This window comes from Equus przewalskii, chromosome 14 (genome assembly GCF_037783145.1).
Source record: "Equus przewalskii isolate Varuska chromosome 14, EquPr2, whole genome shotgun sequence".
Taxonomy (NCBI): Eukaryota; Metazoa; Chordata; class Mammalia; order Perissodactyla; family Equidae; genus Equus; species Equus przewalskii.
Window position 1 is genome coordinate 43,873,564 of NC_091844.1, and position 26,759 is coordinate 43,900,322.

The following is a 26,759-nucleotide window of genomic DNA, read 5'->3' on the forward strand; positions in this document are numbered from 1 at the left end:
AATTTGGATACAATCCAGGACTAAAAAACTCATCATCTGAAATAAAACTACATGCCAGAAAGGCACAATATAACTTTGTTAGACTTTAAGGAAATTATTTTTAACAGTTTCATTATAATGCATTTTATTATAAGTATATGCTTCATTACCAAGATGGATTTTTCATATTTAAATATTCTTTTATCTTGTCTGAAATTAAATATATTCACTCTGATATCAATAAAATATGTGACTTTATGTATATGTATTACCCTTCTAATGGTAAACAGGAATTGCAAAAAAATATCTTCAGTAACTTAATGGCCATTCAGTAAATAAATGTTTATTGAGTACCTATTATGTGCCAGGAACTGTTCTCTGTGCTGGATACAACAGGAACAAAATACACAAAGTCCTTTCTGCAGTCAAATGTTGAAATTAAATTACAGTTAACATGGAGAAACAACTTTTTTCTGACAAATGAACAAAAACAAAAAGAACATTGTAGAGTTAATGATATCACACTATTCACAAAGTAGATTATTCTTGAACTTCTCCTGAAGTAAAATGTTGCTTATTATGCATTATTCCAGCACTTTAAAATTAGCAGCTGGTGATGTTATTTATCATAAGACGGCTAATAGGGAGAAGAGAGATGGGGAAAATTGAGAAACACACTTCTTCCTACTCATCTCTCTTGTGATTAGTTAGGCCTAGGGTAAATTAAGAAAGACATTGAGAAACCTAATTGCAAAGTCTAACCTTTAGATAAAATTGCTTGAAACTCAAGGGTATTACTTAGACTGACCAGAAGATGCTTTCAGTATGGGTAAAACACTGTTACAAAAGAAATCAGTGGTGGTTTGGGAAAGCTTCACTTTTCCCATTTTCCTTCATTCTCTATGGAGATGTGTGGCAGAATTAGAGAGTATCCATTCTCATTTATCTCCTATCTGAACCCCAACTATAACTCCTTTTTCCCCTTCAATTTTAACCTTGGATAAATATAGTTTTAAAATCTAGCAGTCCTGGAAAGATCACTGTAGAAAGAAGACAACTTTTTTCCATCTTAAATACAACTTCAAAGTGGCAGACTGGAAAATCTCTGCAGGCAAATGTGATGTCACTAAAGAAATCACACACTTACCCGTAGAGATTCTACAGTCTGACATCTTCAAGCTTCGAACGGTTTCATCAACCTTGCTTTATCTGTGCAGTTCTTTGATTTGAAATAAATCAGGAGTGACCAAATAATCAGACTATAGCTAACACTTAACTTTGGTTTCTTGTAAACCTAAGGGGCATATATGCCTCAGGATGGTTGAATCCCACCAAATTAAATTGTAAAATAAGAAGACTAAAATGGCTTAAAGCTGTTATCAGCATCATCTGAGAAGCTATTGGAAATGCAAATTCTCATGCCCAGCGCAGTCCTCCTGAATCAGAAACTCTGAGCATGAGCCCCAGCAATGTGGCTGAACAAGCCTTCCAGGTGATTCTGATTCATACTCAAGTTTGAGAACCACTGGTTTAAAGAAAGCAAAAGATTATTGCTGGAACACTGAACTCAGAGGTCTTCTAATGTTATATAACATATGAAAAAATAGGACAAAACAAATGTATTCATTAAAATATTATTGTTTAGGATAAATTTCTTTTCTAAAGTGCTTATCTTAATAATAAGCATAAGCATTAATAAGGGAATGAAACATCTTCCTTTAACTCTTACTTTGCTGATGCAATTGCAGAGCTCTGTTTATTTCCTTAGAAATAAAGAGTTAAGAAATCTTATTTAGGAGGAGAAAACGTTTTCATGTTTGGGAGGATTAAAAGGGTACTGACATCATTCAAGTCATGAGCCATAATTCTTATTAGATTTTATTGCTACATTCTTTACACAGCTTTGGAAAGTTATTCCTAAGAGCACAAAATATGCACTTAGACTGCACACAGAGAAGGAAAATGCTCTCACAATGAAATTATTTTAGCCTGACCCAATAATATTTGAAAGAGTCAAGACTTGTCCTCTATGTAACATATTTTTAAAAAATAAGAGATGAGATTATACAAATTTGTCTTTTTCAATATCCTTTATAATTTTCCCTCTTAACAGTGGAATTTGGCTATAAAAGATCTAATTTCTGTATACTAAAAGAAATTATTTTTTTTCTTTTCTGGTAGTATAAAAATTGGATGGCTAAAGGGTAAAAAAAATTATAAATTGTAATTGAATTTGGCCTTTAATGACAGTGAATAAAATATACACTTTAGTTCTTATATATCAGAATGTAGTATCTGAAATGTTGGTATGCCTGCTAATCAATAACTTGTGGTAGCATGCTAAAAACTCATCTTCAGTTTCGTTCTTAATGAATTCATTTTTGTTATTTCTGGACCACATCAATTTCCCATGATGCAATGGAAAAAATTGTAACATTGAAAAATTTGAATTAGATCACACACAAAATGTCAACTCACTCAGATTATAATATTAAGGGTTGGCTTATTCATTGAAAAGTGAGAGCCCAACTATGTCCAGAATCTGCAAAGACTGTGTTGGTGATCAGCAAGATGTTTTAGACAATTCAAACAACCTGAAGGAAGTACATTTACTTAGATAAGGATGGAGAGGCTTTCTATCTATCAAGTTTCTTTGCTTTTATTGAAATTAAATCAATTCAGTATTGATGCAATAACAAAATTAAAAAGTTATTAACCGATATATGCGATTTAATATACAAAATCTTTCAAAACATGGGGTTCATTGGAGGAAACAATAAAAAGTCATGCTAGGAGTTTAGTATCCTCCTAGGCAGTAGAGAAGCTCTCACTTATCTGACAGCAACAACTAACAGCTACTACTGCACGAAGCACTCTATACATATTACCCAGTTTAGCCCTTGCCATGAACATGGTGAGGACAGTATTATTAACAGCCCCATTTTATGAACAAAGAAAATGAAGCCCAGAGAGACATAAATGGAAAGGAAAGAAATGATCTGAATCTACACAACTATACATCTGAGACAAAATAGTATGGAGGAATAAACATGGCACTATGGGCCAGGAAACCTGGGTTTTGAATGTTTGACTCTCCCTCGACTTACGCCTTCCTGGATCTCAATTTCCTCTTCGATGTTGTTATGCTTGGAGTGAACTGGGCAAGTTTTGGGGGTGGCCTGATCTCCTGCTATCTCCCTCCACCATAGCTGTGGAAACTGCAAGCGAGAGGATGCTGATGGGAATATTAATTTACCCCATCATTGGCCCCTCCCAAGGACACCGGCCTCTATCTTTGATCACTCTCCTTCCCAGGTCCAGACATGCTCCTTGGTCCCACTCTGGTGAGCCCAAAGCCACTAATCCTTAAGGCAAAGCAAACAGCTTCTCTTGAAGCACTGTGCCAAACCAGTCCACATGGTCTTTCCTCTTCTGACAGGGTAGCAGATTTCCTCCTCTTTCCTTTCAAGGAATGTCAGGGTTTTCAATAAATGTGTAACTTAAATATACCAATGCCCGAGGGCGATGCGGAAGTAAAGCTTGGCTACAATGTGCCACCCTTCAGGAACTTGAAATTCCTAACTGGATACAATCCTGACAGACACTTCAGAAACTCTATCATTCACAGAATCCTAACATTTCAGATCTGAAAAGGAAAATAGTGACTACTTATTCCAACTCTAATGTTTATTAAGCACTGACTGTGTGCTAGGCATTTTACATGCACTGTCCCATTTAAGCCTTATAACAACCTTGTATGAAGTTGAATTATTAATGGTCTCACTTTGCAGATGAGAAAACTAAAGCTCCTAGAGGTTTAATAAGGGACTTGAACTAGATCTGTTTGACTGCAAAGCCCATTATCTTAAACACCATCCAATTTTAAGGCCCAGAGGCTAAGTGGCCTTGGGTCATACAACTGGTTAGTGGTAAACCTGAAACTGGACCTCAGGGGCTTTTTGCACCATATGACACTTATTCCTACTTGAATGGTCTATATTCTTGTAAAAGTGCCCTAAAGAATTATTCAATTTGTCATATAAGCCAAATGGCTGACTCAAAATCAAAGCTGCTAAATTATAATCTACTGGCTAGAGTGAGCACCAGTGAAGAAAGTTTATGTAAATTCTGCATCTATTTATAGTTTAACCCCAACAGGTAAATGCTAAAATCGTGCCTTACTATTGCTGAGGACATGACAAACCAACAAATTCACACATCATTATGAAACAGATGCCTCATCCTTTCCTAATTTCTGCTGACAACCTAAAAATGAAGGCAAAGCAAATCATTAATATACTTGTAGCACAGTGGGGATCACTTTATGGTTTTGTAAGACCTGGCTTGAATTAGCACTCATAAAGAGGTAAATGTTATCAAATTCATTGCTCATTGTCAAATTTACACATCGCTTGTCAACCCCGTCTTCTGTAAAGTTTCACCTGAAGGGCCCATTAAGGATATTACAATATATAAAAAATAGATAGCTTTTCCATTTGACAAAAGGCTTTTAATTTTGTCCTAGTAGTGACGAACCATGGTGGCTGCCATGGAGAACTTCCTTCACCTCACAAATGATTACCCACCAAAATAAGAGTAGTACCCAATAAAATCTGATCTAACAAAATATATGGTGAATTGCTATGCTAAATTGTAGCATTAATTCCTTGAAACAAAAGAAAGTACAAAGGAGCCTTTCCTCAGTGGCTTTAACTTGGCATTTGTTCTCCTCTCCCATACTTCTGCTCCTCATCGTCTTGCCTCTTATTTTCTTTCCCTCCTTCCATTCTCTGCCTCATCTCTACAAAACTCAGAGCTGTGTTTGGTTGTGGGAGGGGTGGAGGTGAAGGGAAAAATCATTTCAACTGGTGTGTAAAACATATCATCACTAATTCACATAGATTGTTCTTTCCCCTGAGGTTCCAACCAGGAGCTTCAGAAGAACTAAAAGTCCTATTTCTTTGCCGCAGGTTATTGCTTTAGGGAAACCAGGAATCACCATGTATTATATTAAAAAGGTAACTTATCACCATTATGATTATTGACAAATATTTGCTGAGCTCACCATGTGGTTGGAACAGTGCCAAATGCTCTATGTTCTTGAGGGCTTTAAGCAAGGAAAATGAGGTATTCCTTTTTTTAGTGGGGATTCCGCTCTGAATCTTAATTTTCAGTGCCCTAATAAGTTTGGGAGATGCATAAAATTATCCCTTATTTCAGAAGTCAATTGTACTTTATTCAGATTTTACTATCTCACTTTTATGAAATGTTATGAATTTTAAAGTGTTTTTCCCAACAAGAGAGAACAAGCCCTCCTTTCTCACTTTATATATAAACTATCCTAACTGACCACATTTGACTTTAAATATCCATGTTAGAAGGACACAAATTCATTTAAAAAACTAAGCATGTGAAAACTATGAGGAGTAAATATTTATAAAGATGGTAATATTCTCTTTCTTGACCTGGGTGGTGGTTACATGGGTGTGTTCACTTTGGATAATTCATCAAGCCATAGACTTATGACTTCTGCATTTTTCTGTAAGGGTATTTACCTCAATAAAATAATTTTATTTTATAATATATATCTATGAAGAGTCCTGACATCTCCTCCCCAAACACATGCAAGCCCACAAACAAAATAACTGATTTCACACAGAGTATTTACTCTCCCTCTCCTAAAGCCCTTACTGCTTGCCCTAGGGACTTTAATTTTTCAGTTTCAATCCTGAGATTTTTTTTTATTTGATTTTTTTTTCCTATTTCTCCCCAAATTCCCCCAGTACATAGTTGTATATTCTTCGTTGTGGGTCCTTCTAGTTGTGGCATGTGGGACGCTGCCTCAGCGTGGTTTGATGAGCAGTGCCATGTCCGCGCCCAGGATTCGAACCAAGGAAACACTGGGCTGCCTGCAGCGGAGCACGCGAACTTAACCACTTGGCCACGGGGCCAGCCCCCTAAGAGATTTTTTTTTTGGGGCCTCCCTCTCATCAGATATTCTCTCTATAGGCTTTTTTCTTAATGGGCTTTCTTCTGTAGACTGGGCATCTATCTTCTCTAACAGGTCCCAGTCGTTTCCTAATATCTCAAAAGCAATGCAAAAATGTTTCCTTTATTTTTTCCTCACAGTCCTATCTCGGTCCACCCTTGCACTGCCCACAAAGCTCCAGGTGTCCGTTCACAAATGCTGGCTAGGTGGCGTTCTCAGGCTCCTCTTCAAGAAGGGCTCATATAATCATAAAATGACTACGCCTCCTGGTATCTCTCTCTATCTGCCTCTATCTCTCTTTCCTTTTCTCACTGTACCTCTGGAACTTGTTTTTCCAGAAAATGAGTCCCACATTTCTTTGCAACTTTAAGGAAAAGTACTGCTATTGGACATTCTTCCATTTTCACTTTGATTTTTATGAGAATTTTCCTGCTGGGTTGTTGTCAAGATCAAATGAAATAATCTACATAAAATACTTAGTACAAGGTGAGGCACATGGTAATCACTCATTAAATAGCAGCTTTTTATTATTATTATTAATAGTAGTATGCTTAGCTAATGTTGTTTTTTGTTTGTTTGTTGTGATAATAAGGTCAACTCAAATTCTTAACCCGTACAAATTATTGTAATGCTGAGGGAATAATAAAATAGCAGCTACAATTTCTTGTGTTCTGTATCAGGTATAAATTAGGCACTCTATAGAAATAGTCTTATTCAAGCCCCTAGCAATCCTATGAAACAGAAATTGGGATCCTATTTTAAAATAAGAAAACTATGCTTTTGTAGGTGTTAAGCCAATTTGCTGGGTCAAGAGCCAGTTAAATTGACTATGGGCATACATTTCCTTCTGAAATAACCACCTTCTTGCAGGAGGTGAATCTTGCCAGATTGTGGCATGACATTCAACCCATCAATAAGAAGCCACTGGCCCCAGTTGGGTACTGTGAGAATTACAGAAGAATCTCAAACCAGACCCAGCCTCAAAGGAGCTGACAGTGGGTAAGTCAACCCTGTTGCAACCTTGTCCATTTTGTCATTCAAACTTAAAGGTTTGCAGGCTTCAAGTACCTAATCTTCCACTATTCTCTGTTTGTTGCCTTTAGCATCTCCTCCATCACCCCAAACCAAGTATCATCGTAGAAAACTGTGACAAACTAACAGACTGAAGTTTATTCTCTCTTGCAAGAATCTTCAGAGGTCTGGGATTCTAGACACTCTCTCCTAAAAATTTCCAGGATAAAATTCCCTTCTTGTTCTACTGCTGGTGTACTCTACAAAAGATGGTAGGTTTAAGCTGATTCAGCCACTACAACTATAACTCCATTGAGCCATGATCAATGCCTCATGTCACTGAAACTAGTTATTGCTATGTCTCTTGTCTTCTGAAAGAGGACCTTCAAAATACTGTTTCTTTTTTAAGAAAGTGAAGGTGGCATATGCCAAGTCTTAAGGGTTACAATCCAATTATACATAGGCAACCCTTAATGACTGTTCTAATAGCAACTACTTCATTTATTTCTCTCCAATTACTCATGTTAGTATCATTATCCAACCTGCTAATGGCTTTCCATGAAGAGGTTATTTATTCATCTACTTGGCTCCAGTTACAGGGGATGCACTGTGTCCCTTGAAGTAGAGCTGGCTTCTTTTTAAGGCTTTGTAGAAGCTTGAACTAGAGAAGGATAAAGCCTTTTTTATGAGAACCATCCTTTATATCAGTTACACTTCTGCTCTGTGACTACCTATTCAAGAATGTCTCCACCATTCAGAATGTGGAAAACATGCCAATGGGAAGCTCAGCTCAATGGCAGTTCTGGCTTTTGCCTTGGGCTGGACACCCACTTATGCACAGTATGACTCAGACTCCCTTCTTGTAACGCCTTATCTCTGGACACCATTCTCCATGAATCCTTTTCTCTATTCGTAATCACTTCTAATCCTTATGCTCCTCTGTCTGACCTTCTCTTCCCACAAAAATCCAGAAAGTATGCACTTAATAAACAAACAAATCCATTGACAAGGATAGATGTATTCCGAGCAGCTTTACCAAAATTCAGCTTCAAACTGGTATTTAGCAAAATTCCAACCAAAATGCTTATTTGTAACTCCAGCCAACTATTTTATTGAAACCAATATGAAGCCAAACATTTTCTGAATGCCTACAAGGCTACAAAAATAATAAATAATGTTTGGCAATCTTTCAAACCTTGGGGGATTCAGAGTCCCAATCCCAGAAAGAACAAGAAGATAAGGTAAAAGGAAGCAGACCTGAAAAAGGTTATTGCTTGCAGAGTGACTCCTACCCAGAAAGCAAAGAGAGGAAATTTGTTTGGGGAACCTTCAGGTGGTCATCACAACTGCTAGGAAATTGGGATACAGAAGCAAGTCATGTTGGAACAGTTCTTATAAGTCCTCTCATCCACCAGCACTTTTTTAGTTGGTTTTTATCGATTTGCTGCCTTTGTTTTGAGTTAATTTCCAAAAGGAGTATTGCAAAAGACACCCAAATGTGACCAAATTAGTACTACTTCAGTACCAGTGTGAGTTTGAGTGCCCAAAGACCTGAGATGTTTCAGAATTTAGACTTGAAGGCTGAGGGAGGACTAGATTTCTAAACATGTCTCAAATGATGGAGTGCTCATATTCATAAAGAAGACAAAACTGCATTATAAATATGCTTATATCAACTCTAGATACCATGGGGTTTTGAGAAACCATAAACATCATGTAAACTCAGAAGCCCCTGACTGTAGAAATAGATACACCTCTTGACCTACACCCTAGTACACTCTGGTACATCAATAATAAATGAGTAGCTTAAGAAAGGTACAAAAAGCAGATATGAAAAACTTCTAGAAAGGAGGAGGATAACAAAGAAGATACAAGCATGAAAAACAAGAGTGGAATTTGGGTAACTTTTTTAAAACCTAGAGGTTGGAAATTTGAAAAAAAATAGAAAAAGTAATTTAGTTAATCATAGCACATGGTGGTAAATTAAAATAAAACTAGAGTTTATTGAGTATCAGATTCTGTACTAGGTAGACATTTTCTCAAATATTATCACATTTAGTTCTTAACAATATCAGACACAAGTATTAACAACACAGAAACTGAGACTCCAAGAAACAAAATAATTTGCCTTAAAGCCCACAGCCAGTAACTGGTAGAACCAGGAATCACACCCATGTCTACCTCGCTCCAAAGCTCACAAGCTTCCCAACACCTTGTGCTCTGTTCCACAGTCAAGCTTGCAGCAGGAAGGATAAACCTTCTAAGTTTTCAGAAGATATCTAAATAATTCCAGTTTTGAATAAATGACACTAGTCTTCAAGGAAATATTAAAATTGTCACTATTTGAACAGATTCAATGACCTGACAGGAATTTTTTTGTTACATCCAAGTACAAATCTATAGAACGTCTCCAGTAGAACTAAGATCACAAATGCATAAATTGCAATGCCTCAAAAGATGCCTGTAGAAACATCTACTATGGATTTAGAGGCCTCCTTCCTTTGGTAATCTCCCTAAAATCTTTGAATAAGATGTATAGATAGCGTTAGAAAAGGCTTACTCCTTGATACTTTATTCTGTTACTACTTTTTTAGTTTATCTGGCCCATTGACTATTTAACCACATTGGCATAGCTTGGTTACCAAAACTACCCTATGCTAGTTTCATCCTTTTTCTTTTTAATTGTCCAACAAAGGCAACCTGGTAAGGTAGGCAAGGTAGCAATGTGTGTGTCTGTGCTTTCCCTTCAGAGCCCTCCCCACTACAGTTGTGGGCATGACATACCCTATTTCAGGTTCACCTGCAGCTATCTCATCTTCCTCATCAATGTATAGTGTTTCCTTTATGATCTTCTTTTTCTATGTTTTCCAGTAGAGGGAAGAAGAACTACATCTTTATTCTTGCTATCTCTTTACAGTCACTTTTCAGTGTTAAACCTAGGGAGAAAGGAAAACCAAACCTAAGGTTAAGAGAAAAGAAAAAATGAACCATCACGCATGTTGCTTTGCAGTTGTGTCATTCATCCTAATGCCTTGAGAGGAAAGACAGGAGAAATGACAAGCCAATGGTTTTTTATTAGGATAAAATCCTCTATTTATTTTCTATTCTGAGCAATTTGACTCCAGAACATAAACTTAGAACTATATTTTAAATGTTAAATTCCAATAAGCAGACATTTTTATTTTTCAAAGAGTATTCTTTTACTTAGGAATTCATATGAAAAACAAGATTTGATTCACTTGTGCTTTCTCACTTGTTTTGTAACTTTATAACTACCTGATTTTTTTTCCATGAAAAGCCATTTTCTAACAGCAAATTATCACTATTCTAATTTTGTCAAGTCTCAGTTATTTAAGGACAAGTTATGAGCTGGAATCGATAATTCTTTGCTTCAATGAATATTTGATTTAGTTCAACAAATTTTATTGAGTACTTGCTAAGTATTAGATGCTATACTGAGAATTGTATGGCTGGGAATATAAAGATGAATAAGCACAGTCCCTACATTTAAAAGTTCACAGTCTACTGATGGAGACAACATGTAAGCAAGAAAACACCATTGTGTATAATGGGTGCCAAAACAGGAAGAGTAAAAGTCGAACAGGATGGCAGAGAAGGGAGACTGAAGAGAGAAAGCAGTGTCTGATATGGGTCTTAGATTCAGCACGTGTGTCAGTCACACAAGGTGTGTATGGCCTGTGCGCATGTGGGTGTATTGGAGGAGGGAGAGAGGAAGCAGAAACCATTCCACATATGGACAAGGCATAACACAGCTCATTGGATTCTTGGAACTTCACGCAGTTTGTTATAGCTGGAGCCTACAGTGTAGGGAAAGAAATGTAGTATGAAATGATGCTAGAGAGAAAGGCAGGGAAAATCCCCGCCAAAGTGTAAATCCCAGCCCCTAACCCAGACCTGCTGAATCTAAATCTGGACTTTCGTCCTGGGGAATCTACATTTGTAACAAGCTCCCCTGGTGCTGCTTATGCTCACTGAAGTTGAGAATCTCCTCAGCAGATGGTGGAGAACCTCTGCAGGCGCAGGCGTCTCCTCCTCCCACCTTTCTTGATTCCTGCCACTGATTGCTCCCTCCCAGTGGACTGAAGGGGCTAAGGCTCATGGCCCAATCAGATGTAGCTATAATAAAGCAGCATGGGCAAAGGGAAGGACACAGAAACTACCATCTAAAAAAGATAGAGACCTGGACCTCCGTTATCACACCTGCCCCTTTGGTGAGTACACGGTCGTTACTTTTTTCACTTATATAATTACTGGTTTTCTTGAGATAAATAAATATTTTAGGATGTTTGGCTTTGGTAGTCCCAAATTCTTTACAAAGCTCGTTTTAAAATGGTTTTCAGATGATTGGTTTTACATTTACCTATACTCCAACTTAATTGTGTTTCACATTACGTAAGGATTAAGTAGAACAAATCCTTTCTAAATGCAAAGATTGTACTTTTATGACATTATATGAAATGCTGCGTATGCCAGAAATGTGTGAAAATAAGGTTCCCATTCAGCAAGAAGAGTAGCTTGATAATGTCTCATCAAGAAAAAAGGAGGAGACAAGATTTCAATGCCAGGTCTTCAGCTGATGCACTCAGTGAAAGAAGCCATGCACCCATATGCCTCTGCTCACAAGATTCTTCTTGCAGATCTAACCTGGATGGCTGTGAGTTGGTTTAATCTCAGCTGGCAACTGTGAGATGTTCATAAATCCCCACAGTGGTCTCTGGGATTATGCTAAACAGAGCAATTTCCTTGCCCTCAAGGACCAAAAGACTTGCATGGCTCCAAAATTAGAGTATCAAATTTCTATTTCATGACCAAGAAAAAAAAAGCTGTATAGTTACTGTTTCTTTCTCAACCTCTTTTAATCATATGCAAATCTTTTTCTCAAGTCCTGTCATAATGGAAAGGCACCCAGCCTTGGGAATTAATTTGCCATTATTAGATTCACATACTATTTATAGTACTCCTTCAATGCTACTTGGTTTGTTTTTGTGCTTTTTTTAAATTGCAACCAAGGGAGTTTGGGTGTTAGAAGCTGAACCTAAAATGTTTTCCTTCTGAAAGCTCCTCCCACTCTATATGTGAATGCTACTCTGTCAAATTCCAAGGAGTTCAAAAGAGGAGAATCTCCTGCCAGGCCCTCTCAAACTTTGCTGCCCAGATTATCACATTGAATTGCCCTTCCTCATTCCTCTATGAATGTTTCCCATTCAACTGTCTTAATTAATATTGAAATTTAGTATCAACTGTGGCTCAGGCTAAGGTTGCCACAAGACTTTTGAGCTGGACCCAACTCCAATTCTTGGTGACCCCTGGAAACGGGCAGAAATCCATATTCTGCAAAAAGAATGAAAATAAATGTAAGGTATTACTGCAGGGTGAAGAAATCAGGGCCAGTTATCTTCCTCATTCACCCAGCAATACAAAACAAATTAGATGGAGCAAATTTGTGATTAAATATAAGACTAACTTTAACAAGAAAAATTATTAAAGATGCTATTTCAAAGGTTTTGACTGACACATAGCTCCTTGGGTATCCTCGGGAAGAGAAGCCTGTGTCTGCCTGATTAAATTACGGATATTTCTGCTACTGAGGCAGATTAGTATAGTATGACCTATTCAGTTTTCTTGCCAGAAATTGATGTTGGGTAGTACGAGGTCATTTTGAAGATTAGTTATCCCCAGAATAACAGTAAAAATATGGAACCAAACCAGAAAATAACACCTCTGGTAAGAAGAGGGCTTCATATTAATCTTCAGGGCTCATTAGGGCCCTTTAAAGCTGCTGAAACTCTCCAAATGTCATCAATATATTCCTGCTAGTTGAAATAACCATTTTTTCAAACATTAAAAAATTCCCAATTCCAATTCTTGGTGACAAATTTTCAAAAAGGATAGAAAATTCTTGTTTCAAAAGGGAAGAAAATGAATGTAATTCAAGAGGGTAAGAAATATTTTTAAAATAGTTGAGTACATGCTATGTGTCAGGAACTGCGCTTGTTGCCATGCTTGTACACGCGGTAAGTATATTGTTGCTGTCTGTAAATGTTCGTACTACCCTCTACTACAAAGGCACCAGGGGAGCTTTTAGAAATGCCAGTGTCAAGGGCTCCACCACAGACGAGTTAAATCAGAATGCCTTGGGGTGGGGCCATCAAAGAGCCACTAGGGGATTCTAATGTGCAGCCAGAGGTGAGAATCATTGTATTTGAGCCCAACAAGAAGTCTGTGGATGGAGTGCACTGAGAGAAAAACTAGTAGGAAATGGGATTCGAGGGTAGCTGGGTGGACCATGATAAGGATTTGGGGTTTTAATGAGAATGGCTTAAGAAGCAAGTGGCAAGTTTTAATTAGAGAAGTGGCATGGCTTGTTTATAGGTAACATAGATCGAATAGGATTTTCTGAGAACCTAATCATTTATAAACTCTCTCTAAAAAGAAATACTTATCATGGGTTCCAAACAACTTCCTTGCAATTAAACTTTAGGAGTGTAGACCACAGGATAAGCTGGTTCCTACCAAGAGGAGAGCTAGTATGAGAGAATAAAAAGAAAACTGGCTCAGGAATCAGGAGCCCCAACTCCTTTGGGCAACTAATTAGTTGTGTTGCTGTTTTTAGAAAAAAGTCACCTATCTTTTCAACCATATAGAATCTGACCCTCTTTTTTTTTTTTTAAACTTAAAAATTCCAGAATTGTATCTTGGTGGTAATAAGCATCAAAATAAGGGATGGATTTGGCATCTCTGTCAATGAAACATTCAAAACTCTATTGTTAGATGGGGTTTGTTTATGCCAGTCCTAACTGAAGATGGAGTACAACAGCCTTTTAGTAGTGAGGCTCTCTCTTGCTCCCTATCTGAGATCTTGTTAGGGCTCCTAGGAACTAAGTCCTCACCTCAATCACCAGCATCTACAGAGTGGCACTTGTTACTCCTCCTCCACCTACACCAGGAAGACTATGTAAGTCAAAGTGGAATCTGCCAGCCTCTCTCCAAGAGCAGGCAGGCAGAGCCTATTGCCAGTCTATAGGTCTGCATCTTAGATGTGTACTTAATCTGTGATTGTAAGCTGTTACAGTAAGCTTGAAGTCTATTTCTGCTCAATACAGGTGGCCATGTTCCCTTCATCTGTCAGCCTATGTGTTCCTGTTTGACCATAGATCCCAACTCACTGAGGCTCTGAGCATTGCTCATGTCAGATCTCACCTCTAGGCCTGGAGTTGGCTTTGCCCTCAGGAGCCACAGTGACCATGTGCCTCCCACATCCCTTAGGTATTTGGGGTCCCATGCAAAGAGCATCCCAAGATTGTCTCTTTAGATGCTGCCTGATTCTGCCCTGATCAGGTGTCCTAGCACATACTGCAAAACAACCTGTGGTGCCCAAAGCTTGTACTGTGAGTGTTCTCTAAGCATCCTGACTTCCTCTCCAGGTATAGACTTCCAGCCCCCGGGTGCCCCACCATCACCCAGCCCAGGTGCCTACCAGAGTGGCAGAAGTCCAGAGGTCAAATGATTTCTCCATTGATTTCCTGCCTTTCCATACTACCTGTCAGTTTCCCAACTGAGAAAAGTTCCCCTCCTGAGCTCATTCCCACAGACAACTCTAAACTGTGCCTCCGTAGTGCTAGAAATCAACATTTCTCCTGGACTAAAAAGTCAAGTAAGATTTCCAGCCCTGTCTAAGGCTGGTGCTGGGGGCTCAGCTGGCTCAGGAGGCTGACCTGGCACTTCAGTTGTTGTAGGGAGCCTTGTGCTGCGGGGAAGCCCCAACTTGAAAGCAGGTTTTACTCCGTTATTGAGAAGAAGCTAGCCGGATGGCACCCTTCTGCCTTTGAAGGACTTTATTGTCCTCTGCATCTGAATAGATGTGGTAAGGAATATGAGCAGGCTCAAATCAGGTCAGTAAAAGTTCCATCTACGACCAAGAAGGCCTGTGAAGTCACTGAGAGTCAAAGCAGCTGGGGACATCCTAGCAGCACCCCCATAAAAGCTGTGAAATGGCTCCAGGCTCACAGTGTCTGTCTTCCGTAGACATACAGATTAGAATTTTCTGTGACCCTCCCCCATGCTGTACCACTGCAGGATGAATAGTTTTTGAATGCCCAGAAAGTCGATCTTTGTCTTCCTTTTCAAAACCCCACTCCAAAAAAAGAGCAAAAATCGAAACCAAAACAACAAAACTAATAAAACAAAAATGGCTTATATTTTCAATGATCATTGCAAGGTCTCCAAACTCTAAAGCAGACCGTCTTACCCAAGCCACAGCTGTCTTCCATTAAGGTAGAGCCTGATTAAATAAACCTTTCCTGATTACAGACAATCTTGTATCAGCTAGAACCCCTCATATTGGCAACCTGGCTAGGTACACAATTTGTGCCAATATTGCCAATTCCTCTGAGTAATCCTCAAAGCCCAAACTTCTAAATAACCACACTCTCCTTTGGGGGTTATGACATTATTTAATTCATATTCTCAAAACCTGCTGCACCAGCACCCCACACTCTACTAGCAATGAACATGGTGGCCTGGAGTGGGTAAGGATGGGGAAGGTGCTAAGCTCAGCCAACATGCTTTACCAAGAAGAAACCCTAGCTTTAAGTTCTGCTCCCCATAAAATAGAGCTGCTTTTCATTTTCCATCCAACAAGTACTTAATGCCAATGAGGTACCAGGCTCTGTACTGAGAATATAGCAATGAACAAGCCATCCTTGCCCTCAATCTAGAGGAGGAGTTGGTCAGTAAATTAATCATGTAAATATCTCCATTGTGATTACAGGTGGTTAACTGCTATGAGCAAAGGATAGGGAGACCTCATCTAGACTGAAAGTGAGGTAGAGACTTGAAGAATGAGTAGGAGTTGCGTGAGCAGAATGGTGAAAATCTTGGGAGAAGGGAGGAGTTTAATTAATTCTAGGAACAGATAAGGCTGCACCCTGGTTGACTGACAGTCTTGTCACCTGGAATGGACATACCAGAAGAATCTCTCTAGAAAAATCTCTGGGAAATACTCTGGAAAGGGTGACCTTCTGCTTTTTAGTTCTATTACAGATCCTTCAATTACTGGAAGATGCCTTTAGCCTATATAATACTCTAAAGATTGCTCAAAATTGTGACCTGGATTTTAGGATTCTCCTGTTTTATGGTGGCCTATCTCTGAGTTGTCTTCCCTTACTACCATTTTGTACTGTCTACAGGCATACTAGCCATATTTCCAGACTCAAGTAATACAGAGAATGGCAGAGTTTCTATTCTATGATTTTTCTGGGGTGAAAGGAAATGAAAATGGGAAGTTGCAAACGTACTCCTAAAAGATCTCTAGTAATATAACGATGTCTAACAAGCAACATTCCTGAACTCCAATAATTATTACTGGACGTGCACTTCTCTAGGTGCTTCATTCTGGCCTTTTTCCTTTTAAATCATCACACTTACTTATCACAGTCCTGTTTAAGATCACCTGTTTCCAATAGGCCACATAGTTTAAGACCAGGCTAGAGCAGTGGTTCTCAAATTATCTCCCTGGACTACATCACCAGTGAACTTATTAAAAATGCCAATTCTTGGGGCTGGCCCGGTGGTGCAGTGGTTAAGTTTGCATGCTCTGCTTCGGCAACCCAGGGTTTGCTGGTTCAGATCCCAGGCACAGACCTACACACGACTTATCAGGCCATGCTGTGGCAGCAGCCCACATAAAAAATAGAGGAAGATTGGCACAGATATTAGCTCAGTGACAATTGTCCTCAAGCAAAAAGAGGAAGATTGGCAATAGATGTTAGCTCAGGGTCAATCTTCCTCACCAAAAAAATATAATAATAAAAGCCAGTTCTTGAGCCCTGTTCCAGATCTACTAAACCAGAAACTCTGAGTGTGTGTCCCAGCAATCAGTATTTTCACAAGCCCTCTGGCTAATTCTCCTACATGCTCAAGTTTGATAACCACTGACCTATATAGGTCCTTTCATTCATCTCCGTGAATCCCTCTTTCCCCACCTGATTCCCTGCAGCAGTTTGTAATGAAAGATGATATTGCCATATCTAACCATCCCAACCACCATATCCCAGTCCTCAGGTTTTCCAAAAAACTTGTTGAATTCTTATATTAGGCACTCCAAATAGTCAATAGAAGCTTAGAGTCATGACATGGGGGAAGTTGGGCTCCTTTCCTGTTACTTTTGGTAAATGACACTACTTAGAGAAAATCCCACAGAGCATATCTGCAATAATCAAATCTTGAGGGAAGAACCCTGTTCTTCACCCACTTTTATTTCCTTATCACATTCTTCCCACCTCACAAAATGACACATCACCAACTAATTTTCCAGCCACTGCTAGAGTTGTTAACTCAGTTTCCTAATCTGTCAAATCTAGCTGCAAAAACAAAAACTATACCTACAGAGACCATGAAAGCTGTAGGGGAATATCATGGTGGCTGACTTTTCAGGTACTTCTCCTGGGGTTCCTCCTCTAACAGAGGTCTTTAGGGTCCCCAATACCATTCTGCTTACAAGTCCTCTGGCTTTACTGAATTACTCTCTGAAAAGCATATCAACTTTAATAGAATATCTAAACAATTGAGATAACACACTTGATCATAGATAAGAACTCTAGAAAGAGAGACAATAAGCTGGAAATTATGTCCCTGGACTACTTTAATGTATTCTAAAATTTTGCCATCTGTAAAATAAAAAATATGGTAAAACCTTAACTCTCAGGCCTACTTGAGATCCAGATAAATGAAGACAGACAGATACCAATCAGTGGACTTTCCAGTCTCCATTCTGTGATCTCCACCTCTCAACTCCAATTCCATTCCACTTCCAAATTCCCTACCCAGTTATTTCCTAGCCTTTATATCCAAAATAGCCTATGTAAAACAGAAGTTCCATTGAACAGAAGGGTGGATTTGCTAATACAAAAGCCTTTCATTCATTCTATATTTGGGAGTATTCTAGAGGATTAATTACAATTTCCTAATTAATCCAAAGCTGACCTGCAAAATGATCAATAAGGTAGAAAACCAGTAACATTCTTGGGATTGTGTGGTTGGCCACTAATTCTTCTTGGTGTCATGTGCCTCCTATATCTACTAACTCTAATTCTAACCTTATCATTTCAGTGAGCTGAAATTCTAGTGTGGTTAAAAAGACATGATAAACTTGTCTTGAAAATGTAGGATAAACATGAAGTTTATCCTAATCAGTTAATCTGAATCTGAAATTAGATGACCATCAGATTGTCTCATTCAAATCTACCTTAGGATTTTAATATTTTTAAAATTATCATCAGAAAACAGGAATAAGGGGCTGGCCCAGTGGCATGGTGGTTGAGTTCGCATGCTCCGCTTCAGTAGCCCTGGGTTTGCAGGTTCAGATCCCAGGCATGGTCCTAGCATGGCTCATTGGGCCACACTGTGGCAGCATCCCATATAAATTAGGGGAATACTGGCACAGATGTTAGCTCAGCAACAATTTTCCTCAAGCAAAAAGAGGAGAATTGGCAAGAGATGTTAGCTCAGGGCCAATCTTCCTCACACACACACACACACACACACAAACCAAAAAAATAGGCTTAAGGAAAGCTATTTGTAAAATATGCTTTCTAAAAAATACTTTTATCCATACTAGTTTACCATGAAATAAATGATTACAATAATTGAGTCTTACACATATTATATTTACAATGTCTCTCTTGATAAATTGGGGAAATTATTCATTAGTGTGACTTCGGATTGATTTATTACATGACATGTTAAGAGTTACTTAATTGCAAATTTCATATGTAGGAACAAAAGTGAACAAAGTTGCTTCATTTGGAAATAAATTATACTTAATATAAATTATTACAGTGTTTTTGATGTCGCAGATACTGCATCAGGAACTGATTGGATAAGAATCAGTCACCATCAGTTCCTAATGCATTGCCTTCAGCATCTAAACAAGCATCAGTTTTACTGTGATGTGATTATAGTTATAGAATAAAATAAGCCTAAGAGAAATGTTTCTAAGAGATGTGGTCCCAAGATGCTAAAACACCTATCATTAGCCTACCACTCTTACTAATTTATCACTGATACCAGAGAAGTTAATCTAGTTTCAAGTTTATGCCTATAATACGCTTGTATCTTCCTTGCTAAATATATTACTAAATAAAACAGCATTAAAGTTGCTGATCAGTTTTATAAATTGGAAGAAAAATGAGTAGACTTTTTTTCTTTGCTATCTTTTTTTCCTTTCTTTGCTATCTTTGCTTATCTTTTTTTTAACTTAGTTTATGGAGTTTAAATAAGTATTGTTATTTGAATAGAGATTATTTCCTACTATTACCACTAAAATAAATGTTATAAGAAAAAAATGCTACAAAGCAATTACTATAAAAGATAACATGTTGGTTAAATTCTGCTTTCAACTGGCCTAAATTCATTTGTATTTTCAGTATTTTTTAGTTGAAGGGACAAGCAAGTTCATTTTACTGCACTTCCTAATTCATTAATCAAACATTCATTGAGCACCTATTATGTGCCTGCTGCCATTCTATGCACTTGTGATACAGCAGTGAGCAAAGTCGCCAACCTAATGGGGCTTACATACCAGTGAAGGGAGCATGCTAAAACCCAATTTATAATAGTCTGTGTGAAATCAAGAGTTTTCAGAGGAGCAACAGTCCTGAAATAGATATACTTTAACATGGAATGAACATTATTGTGTACAGGCAATAATATAACTTTTGTGTCTACTTGTAAAATAAATTTAATAAACAATTTAAGTTAATTACAATATAGTATATACTATGTATATTTTCGTAGTCTCAGCTGAATATGTTCCCCAAAGGGAGAAAAGGCTACTATGCAGGATCTCTAAATAGTAATTCCTGCAGGTAATATGAGACATAAATTTAATGATTATTAAATTTAAATATAACCCAAATATGCACCATATGGCCTAGTTCCAATAGAGTTGTTAGATCATAAGAAACACAGGCCAATGACCACAAGTAATTGTAAAAAATAATCCCCACTTCTAGTCATATCTGACAAGGATTATTAAAGGAAAAACAATTCATAAACTTCAGCAATACTTCTAGGAATCTCCTCTCTTATTCTTAATGCCCCCACAGTTGCTCTGGAGCCTCTCAATCTCAATTCTCTAACCTTTGCCATCTGTAAAAGCCCAAGCCCACCAGGCTTTTCTATATCTTTTTCCCTCTCCTCTCCTTCTGCCTCCCCCATTCTCTGAAAACTCTCTCTCTCCCTCTCTTCCCACCCTCTAAGACTCTACAGAATCAGACCCTAGCTTTCCTTTCAGCCAGTTTCTTCCATTCTTCCCTGTTTGCCATACCCAAATCTGCTCCATTCTCCAGACATTCATATAACTAATTTTCTCACTTAAGTCTCTGCTCCTTTTCAGAAACACCTTCCCCAACTATCCTATTGAAAATAGCCCCTCAATCTATCACCCTCTATGCCCTTGCCTGGCTTTATTTTTCCTCATACTACCTATCACTACTTGGCATTGTGTTGTGTACGTGTTTGTTTGGTTTTTTTATCATCCGTCTTCCTCACCAGAATGTAGGTGCCTTGAGGGCTGGGACTGTGTAGTGTTCACTGTGGTATCCCTAGCACCTAGAAGATTTACTGGCACATAGCAGGCTCTTAGTAACTGTTTGAATAAATGAGTTGTTTGTACTAGAAATCATTATTTTAATTTTTCTTTCCAGGGCAATAGTGCATACCTGAATATGAAAGTTTAGAAACCTTCCTAATTACATCCTCAGGCCTTTTCTCTATCTTTGGTCTCTCCTGAGGGGATAGGGAGTTTTGGTATCGAGTCCCAGATCTTTAAAAACTATCTATATGCTAATGAATCAGAAATTCATATCTCTAGCCTTGACTATTCCCTGAGCTCTAGACCAATATACCCAACTCTTGGATTGGATTGATTGGAATAGGATCCTGAAAGTTGAAGTGGGGACGTGTGGGAAGACCCTGATGAAGCTGAGAACCTCGAGCCCCTAAATTCTAAAGAGTCTTCTTTGCCAATGGGAGTGGCCTCTCCACCCTACCTCCCACCCCCATCTGAGGCAATTAACCCTATACTGCCTAAGGAATCTGTAACGGTCTCCACTGAGGCAATTTCCATGCAAGACAATTCTGGGTCTCTTTAGGACCTACTCCTCACCTAAGATATAACTTTGCTTCTAGATCTATAACTAGATACAAGTACCAGAAGGTTCTAAAGTTGAAATACAAAGTGTGACCCATGAGGAGGCATGCTAGACTCCAAAAGACCTACTTGAGTTTTCTAACTCATACAGACAAAATCCAGGGAATATGTGTGGGAAAGAATAGTAAGAGTGAGGGACAATGGTGGAAGGAATATAAAGTTGAATCAGGCTGAATTTACTGATATGGGCTCACTGAGTAGAGATTCTGCATTTATTGTGCAGCGTGGAGAGTTAGAAGGGGCTCTAACAGTCTGTTTGGTTGGTTGGCCAAAGCATGGACCAAAAGGTGGTCCACAGTAAGCGAGTTTTGGCTTAACGTAGAGGAAGGGATTCAAAGACTTAGGGAGATTGGAATGTTAGAGTGGATTTGTCATTTAAGACCTGCTCATCCACCCTGGGAGTATCCAGAGAAATACTTTTCAACATGACTATGAGAAATAAACTCATGCAGGATCCTTGAAGAACTCTGTGATCACTCTTATCTGTAGGCCAGACCTAACTGTGGGATCTGCAGTCACTGAATTGGGAAACCTAAATGTGATGGGAGTAATTGGATCCCCAGGTGGCGGGGGCCAATTGGCAGCACTCAACCACAAGAGGCAAAGTGAGCATGATTACCATAAGGGACAGCAGAGTCAAAGCAGCATTCAGGATAGCCTGACTCTTGCAGACCTATGGTGTTGGCTACTTAATCATGATCTTCCTAGAAATGAAATAGATAGGAAGCCTACAAATTCTTACTTATCTGTATACGCAGAAAAGTTCTAGGTCACGTGAACAAAAGTCTAACCTGAAACATAAAAATAGAGAGTCATGACCCTCAATCAATTTCCAGAGTTGAGCCAATTTACAGACCCAGAACCCGTTGAATGAAGGAGAGGCTAGGTAACCTTGAGGAAGAGCCCCTGTATTCTGCCAAAAATTTATACTGTTAATCTTTCTCCCAGCCATACCCAAAGCCTTTTACCAGGGTAACTGTGTATTGAGGAAAGGAAATAATCAGACCTTTTGAGGACTACTGGACACTAGCTCTGAACTAACACTAATTCCAGGAGAATCAAAACGTCACTGTAGGCCCTCCAGTCAGAGTAGGGGCTTATGGAGGTCAGGTGATCAATGGAGTTTTAGCTCAGGTCTGTCTCATAGTAGGCCCAGTGGGGACCTATCCTGTGCTTATTTCCCCATTTCCAGAATGCATACTTTGAACAGATGTACTCAGCAGCTGGCAGAATTCCCATATTGGTTCCCTGACCATAATTGGCTATTATGGTGGGAAAGACTGCGTGGAAGCCACTAGAACTGCCTCTACCTAGGAAAATAGTAAACCAAAAGCAATGCCTCACTCCTGGTGGGACTGCAGAGATTAGCGCCTTCATGAAGGACTTGAAAGTAGCAGGAGCGGTGATTCCCACCACATCCCCATTCAACTCACTTATTTGGCCTTTGCAGGAGACAGATGGATCTTGAGGAATGACAGTGGCTTACTGTAAGCTTAACCACGTGCTGACTCCAATTATAGCTGCTGTATCAGATGTAATTTCATTGCTCAAGGAAATTAACACATCCCCTGGTACCTGGTATGCAGCTATTGATCTAGCAAATACTTCTTTCTCCTTCTCTCTCAATGAGGATCACCAGAAGCAATTTTCTTTCAGCTGGTAAGGCCAGCAATACATCTTCACTGTCTACCTAAGGCGTATATCAACTGTCTAGCCCTATGTCATAATTTAGTTCACGGAGATTTTGGTCACCTTTCCCTTCCACATGATGTCACCCTGATCCATTACATTGATAACATTATGGTGATTGAGCCCAGTGAGCAGGAAGTAGCAACTACTCTAAGCTTATTGATAAAAATTCAGGAGCCTTCCACCTCTGTGAAATTTCTAGGGGTCCAGTGGTATGGGGCATGTCAAGAAAGCTCTTCTAAGGTGAAAGATAAGTTGTTGCATCTGGCTCCTCCTACAGCTAAAAAAGAGGCACGATACATAGTGGGCCTCTTTGGATTTGGAGGCAAATATTTCTGATTTGGGTGTGTTAATCCAGCCCATTTACCAAGTGACCTAAAAAGCTGATAGTCTTCATTGGAAATCAGAACAAAAGAAGATTTTGCAACAGGACCAGGCTGCTGTGCAAGCTGCTCTGCTACTTGGGCCACATGATCCAGCAGATCCAATGGTGCTTGAAGTGTCAGTGGCAGATACGGATGTTCTTTGGAGCCTTTCACAGGCCCCTATTGGTGAATTGCAGTGCAGGCCCTTAGGGTTTTGGTGCAAAGCCCTGCCATCCTCCACAATTACTGTCCTTTGAAAAATGGCTTTCAGCCTGCTACTGAGCCTTAAAGACTGAATGCTTAACCATGCGCCATCAAGTCACCATGTGACCTGAGCTGCACATGATGAACTGAGTATTAGCTGATCCACCAATCCATAAAGTTGGGCATGAACAGTGGCACTCCGTCATCAAATGGAAGTGGTATGTATGTGATCTGGCCCAAGTTAGGTCCTGAAGGCACAAGTAAGTTATATGAACAAGTGGCCCAAATGCCCATGGTCTCCTCTCCTGCTACACTGCCTTCTCTCTCCCAGCCTGAACCTATGTTCTCATGGAGAGTTCCCTACGATCAGTTGACAGAGGAAGAGAAGACTCAGGCCTAGTTTACAGATGGTTCTGCACCATATGCAGGTACCACCCGAAAGTGGACAGCTGCAGCACTACAGCCTCTTTCTGGAACATCTTGAAGGACAGTGGGGAAGGGAAATCCTTCCAGTGGGCAGAACTTCAAGCAGTGCACACTTTGGTTGGAAGGGGAAATGACCAGATGTGCAATTATATACTGATTCATGAGAAGTTGCCAATGATTTGGCTGGATGGTCAGGGATTTGGAATGAATGTGATTGGAAAACTGATAACAAGGAAATTTAGAGAAGAGGTATGTGAATAGACTTCTCTGAATGGGCAAAAAATGTGAAGATATTTGTGTGCCACGTGAATGTTCACCAACAGGTGACTTCAACAGGGGGTGATTTTAATAATCAAGTGGATAAAATGACTCATTTATGGATACCAGTCAGCTTCTTTCCCCAGCCACTCTTAACACACAATGTGTTCATGAACAAAGTAGCTATGGTGGCAAGGATGGAGGGTTTACATGGGCTCAGCAACATGGATTTCTACTTACCAAGGCTGACCTGGCTACAGTCACTGCTGAGTGCCCAATCTGCCAGCAGCAGAGACCAACACTGAGTCCCAATATGGCACCATTCTCTAGGGTGATCAGCCAGCTATCTGGTGACAGGTTGATTACATTGGACTGCTTTTGTCGTGGAAGGGGCAGTGTTTTGTTCTTACTGGAATAGACACTTATTCTGGATATGGACTTACCTTCCCTGCATGCAATGCTTCTGCCAAAAGTACCATCTGTGGACTTATAGAATGCCTTATTCACCGTTATGGTATCCCAAAGGGATTTCTTCTGATGAAGGAACTCACTTCACAGCAAAAGAAGTGCAGCAATGGGCCCATGCTCATGGAATTCTTACCACATTCCCCACCATCTTGAAGCAGCTGGCCTGACAGAATGGTGGAGCGACCTTTTGAAGACTCAGTTATAACACTAGCTAGGTGATAATACCTTGTAGGGCTGGGGAAAGGTTCTACAGAAGGCTCTATATGCTCTGAATCAGCATCCATATATGGTGCTGTTTCTCCGATAGCTAGGATTCATGAGTACAGGAAACAAGAGGTGGAAATGGGAGTGGCACCACTCACTATTACCCCTAGCAACCCATTAGCAAAACTTTTGCTCCCTCTTTCCATGACCTTCTGCTCTGCTGGCCTAGAGGTCTTAGTTCTAAAGGAAGGAATGCTTCCTGCATGAGACACAACAATGATCCCATTGAATTGGAAGTTAAGACTGTTGCCCAGCCATTTTGGACTCCTCAGCCTCTGAATCAACAGGCAAAGAAGAGAGTTTCTGGGTGGATGGGGTGATTGATCCTGACTATGAAGGGAAAACTGGACACTACTCCACAATGGAGGTAAGAAAGAGTATGTCCAGAAAACAGGATATCCCTTAGGGTGTCTCTTAATATTACCATGTCCTGTGATAAAGGTCAATTAAAAACCACAATTCAATTCAGGCAGGACTACTAGTGACCCAGACCCTTCAGAAATGAAGGTTTGGGTCACCCTAACAGGTAAACAACCATGATGAGCTGAGGTGCTTGCTGAAGGCAAAAGAAATACAGAATGGGTTGTGGAAGAAAGTAGTTATAAATACCAGCTATGACCATGTGACCATTTACAGAAATGAATACTGTAATTGTCATGAGTATTTCTTCCTTATTTTCTTATGAATATATTTGTGTGTATTAACATGTATATATTAAGCAAATATTTTTATTTTCTTTCCTCTTGTTCCTTTATCACGTAACATAAGATGTATTGACTTTAGATCATATTATTTAAGTATTGTTAATTTCACATCATAGTATTTAAGTTACAGGATATTAAGGAGAAGAATAAACATCACTCAAGGACCTACCTCTTCTTCTCGAGAAAGGATTAGTGCATTTTTGCTGTATGCAGGATAATTGTATCATGTTATGTGGAATTATGACCTTGTTATTGTATTTATTTGGAAATTAAATATGGATTAGGGAGAGGCATGTGGGTGGCCAAGTTGACAAGGAGTGGACTTGTGGTAGTTAATTTTATGTGTCAACTTGATTGGGCCAGAGTACCCAGATATTTGGTCAAACATTATTCTGGGTTTGTCTGTAGTGGTGTTTTTGGGTAAGATTGATAGTTGAATTGGTAGAATGAATAACGTGGAAGTGGTCCTCTCTTGGACACTAGGACCTCCTAACCCATCCAGTCCAGGTTTTGAAGGAAAGAAGGTCACTTGCCTTCTATAATTCCTTAGGTAGATTATTAGGTAAAATGGTGAGAGAAGGAAACCCCACCTTCACCCCTCAAACATGAAGAGTGCCTGTAGGGTCTGATGGATGAACACCCTGCTCTAGAATGTTCTTTCCTCAATCTTTACATGGCTTGCTTCTTATTTCTGGACTCAGCTCAAATGTGACTTCCTCAAAGACCAACTGTTGTCTAAAGTAATGCACCCTCCCCACCCCTACAATCATGCTCTATCTTATTACATGTTTTATTTCCTTCCTAGCATTTCACATACTCTGAACTTTTTTATTTCCTTGTTTAGTCTATTTCTTCCCCCACTCCCAGAAGCCTGCAACTTTGTCTTAGTTCTTCAGTATCTAGAACAGTGCCTGGTGTATGGAAGATGCTCCCAAATTACTTTTGAATAACAAGAACCGATGGCCTCCAAGGACATAAGGCAAGAGGAAACCACATGCCAAAGTTCAAGTGTGATCCTGAAGATTCCTGGAGATGGATTCCTTTTGCTACAAGGAGAAACTCGGAAGTATATTTCTAGAAGTGATGAGAGCATTCTAAAATATTCTGTAATTATTTGTACTCTCTATCTTAAAGTGTTCATGATGGTATAAGGATTCAGAAGGGAAACC

The 26,759-nt window shown here is 39.3% G+C and overlaps 2 long non-coding RNA genes across 5 annotated transcripts in view; one reads left to right on the forward strand and one right to left on the reverse strand.

Annotated features, from left to right (window-relative positions):
• LOC103546256 (uncharacterized) overlaps positions 1–26,759 on the reverse strand; it is a 389,543-nt gene that overhangs the window by 80,258 nt on the left and 282,526 nt on the right. The window contains exon 5 of one of the 4 annotated variants that reach the window (XR_011526078.1): positions 6,091–9,915. The exons of 2 other annotated variants lie outside the window; for them this stretch is intronic. This is a non-coding gene — a long non-coding RNA (uncharacterized lncRNA). Of the gene's footprint in view, positions 1–6,090; positions 9,916–26,759 lie in introns of those variants that run through there. One more of the 4 variants, XR_011526079.1, reaches the window with a different exon arrangement.
• LOC139075561 (uncharacterized) lies at positions 11,078–26,661 on the forward strand. The gene is made up of 2 exons (XR_011526083.1): positions 11,078–11,211; positions 26,435–26,661. It is a non-coding gene; the product is annotated as an uncharacterized lncRNA (long non-coding RNA).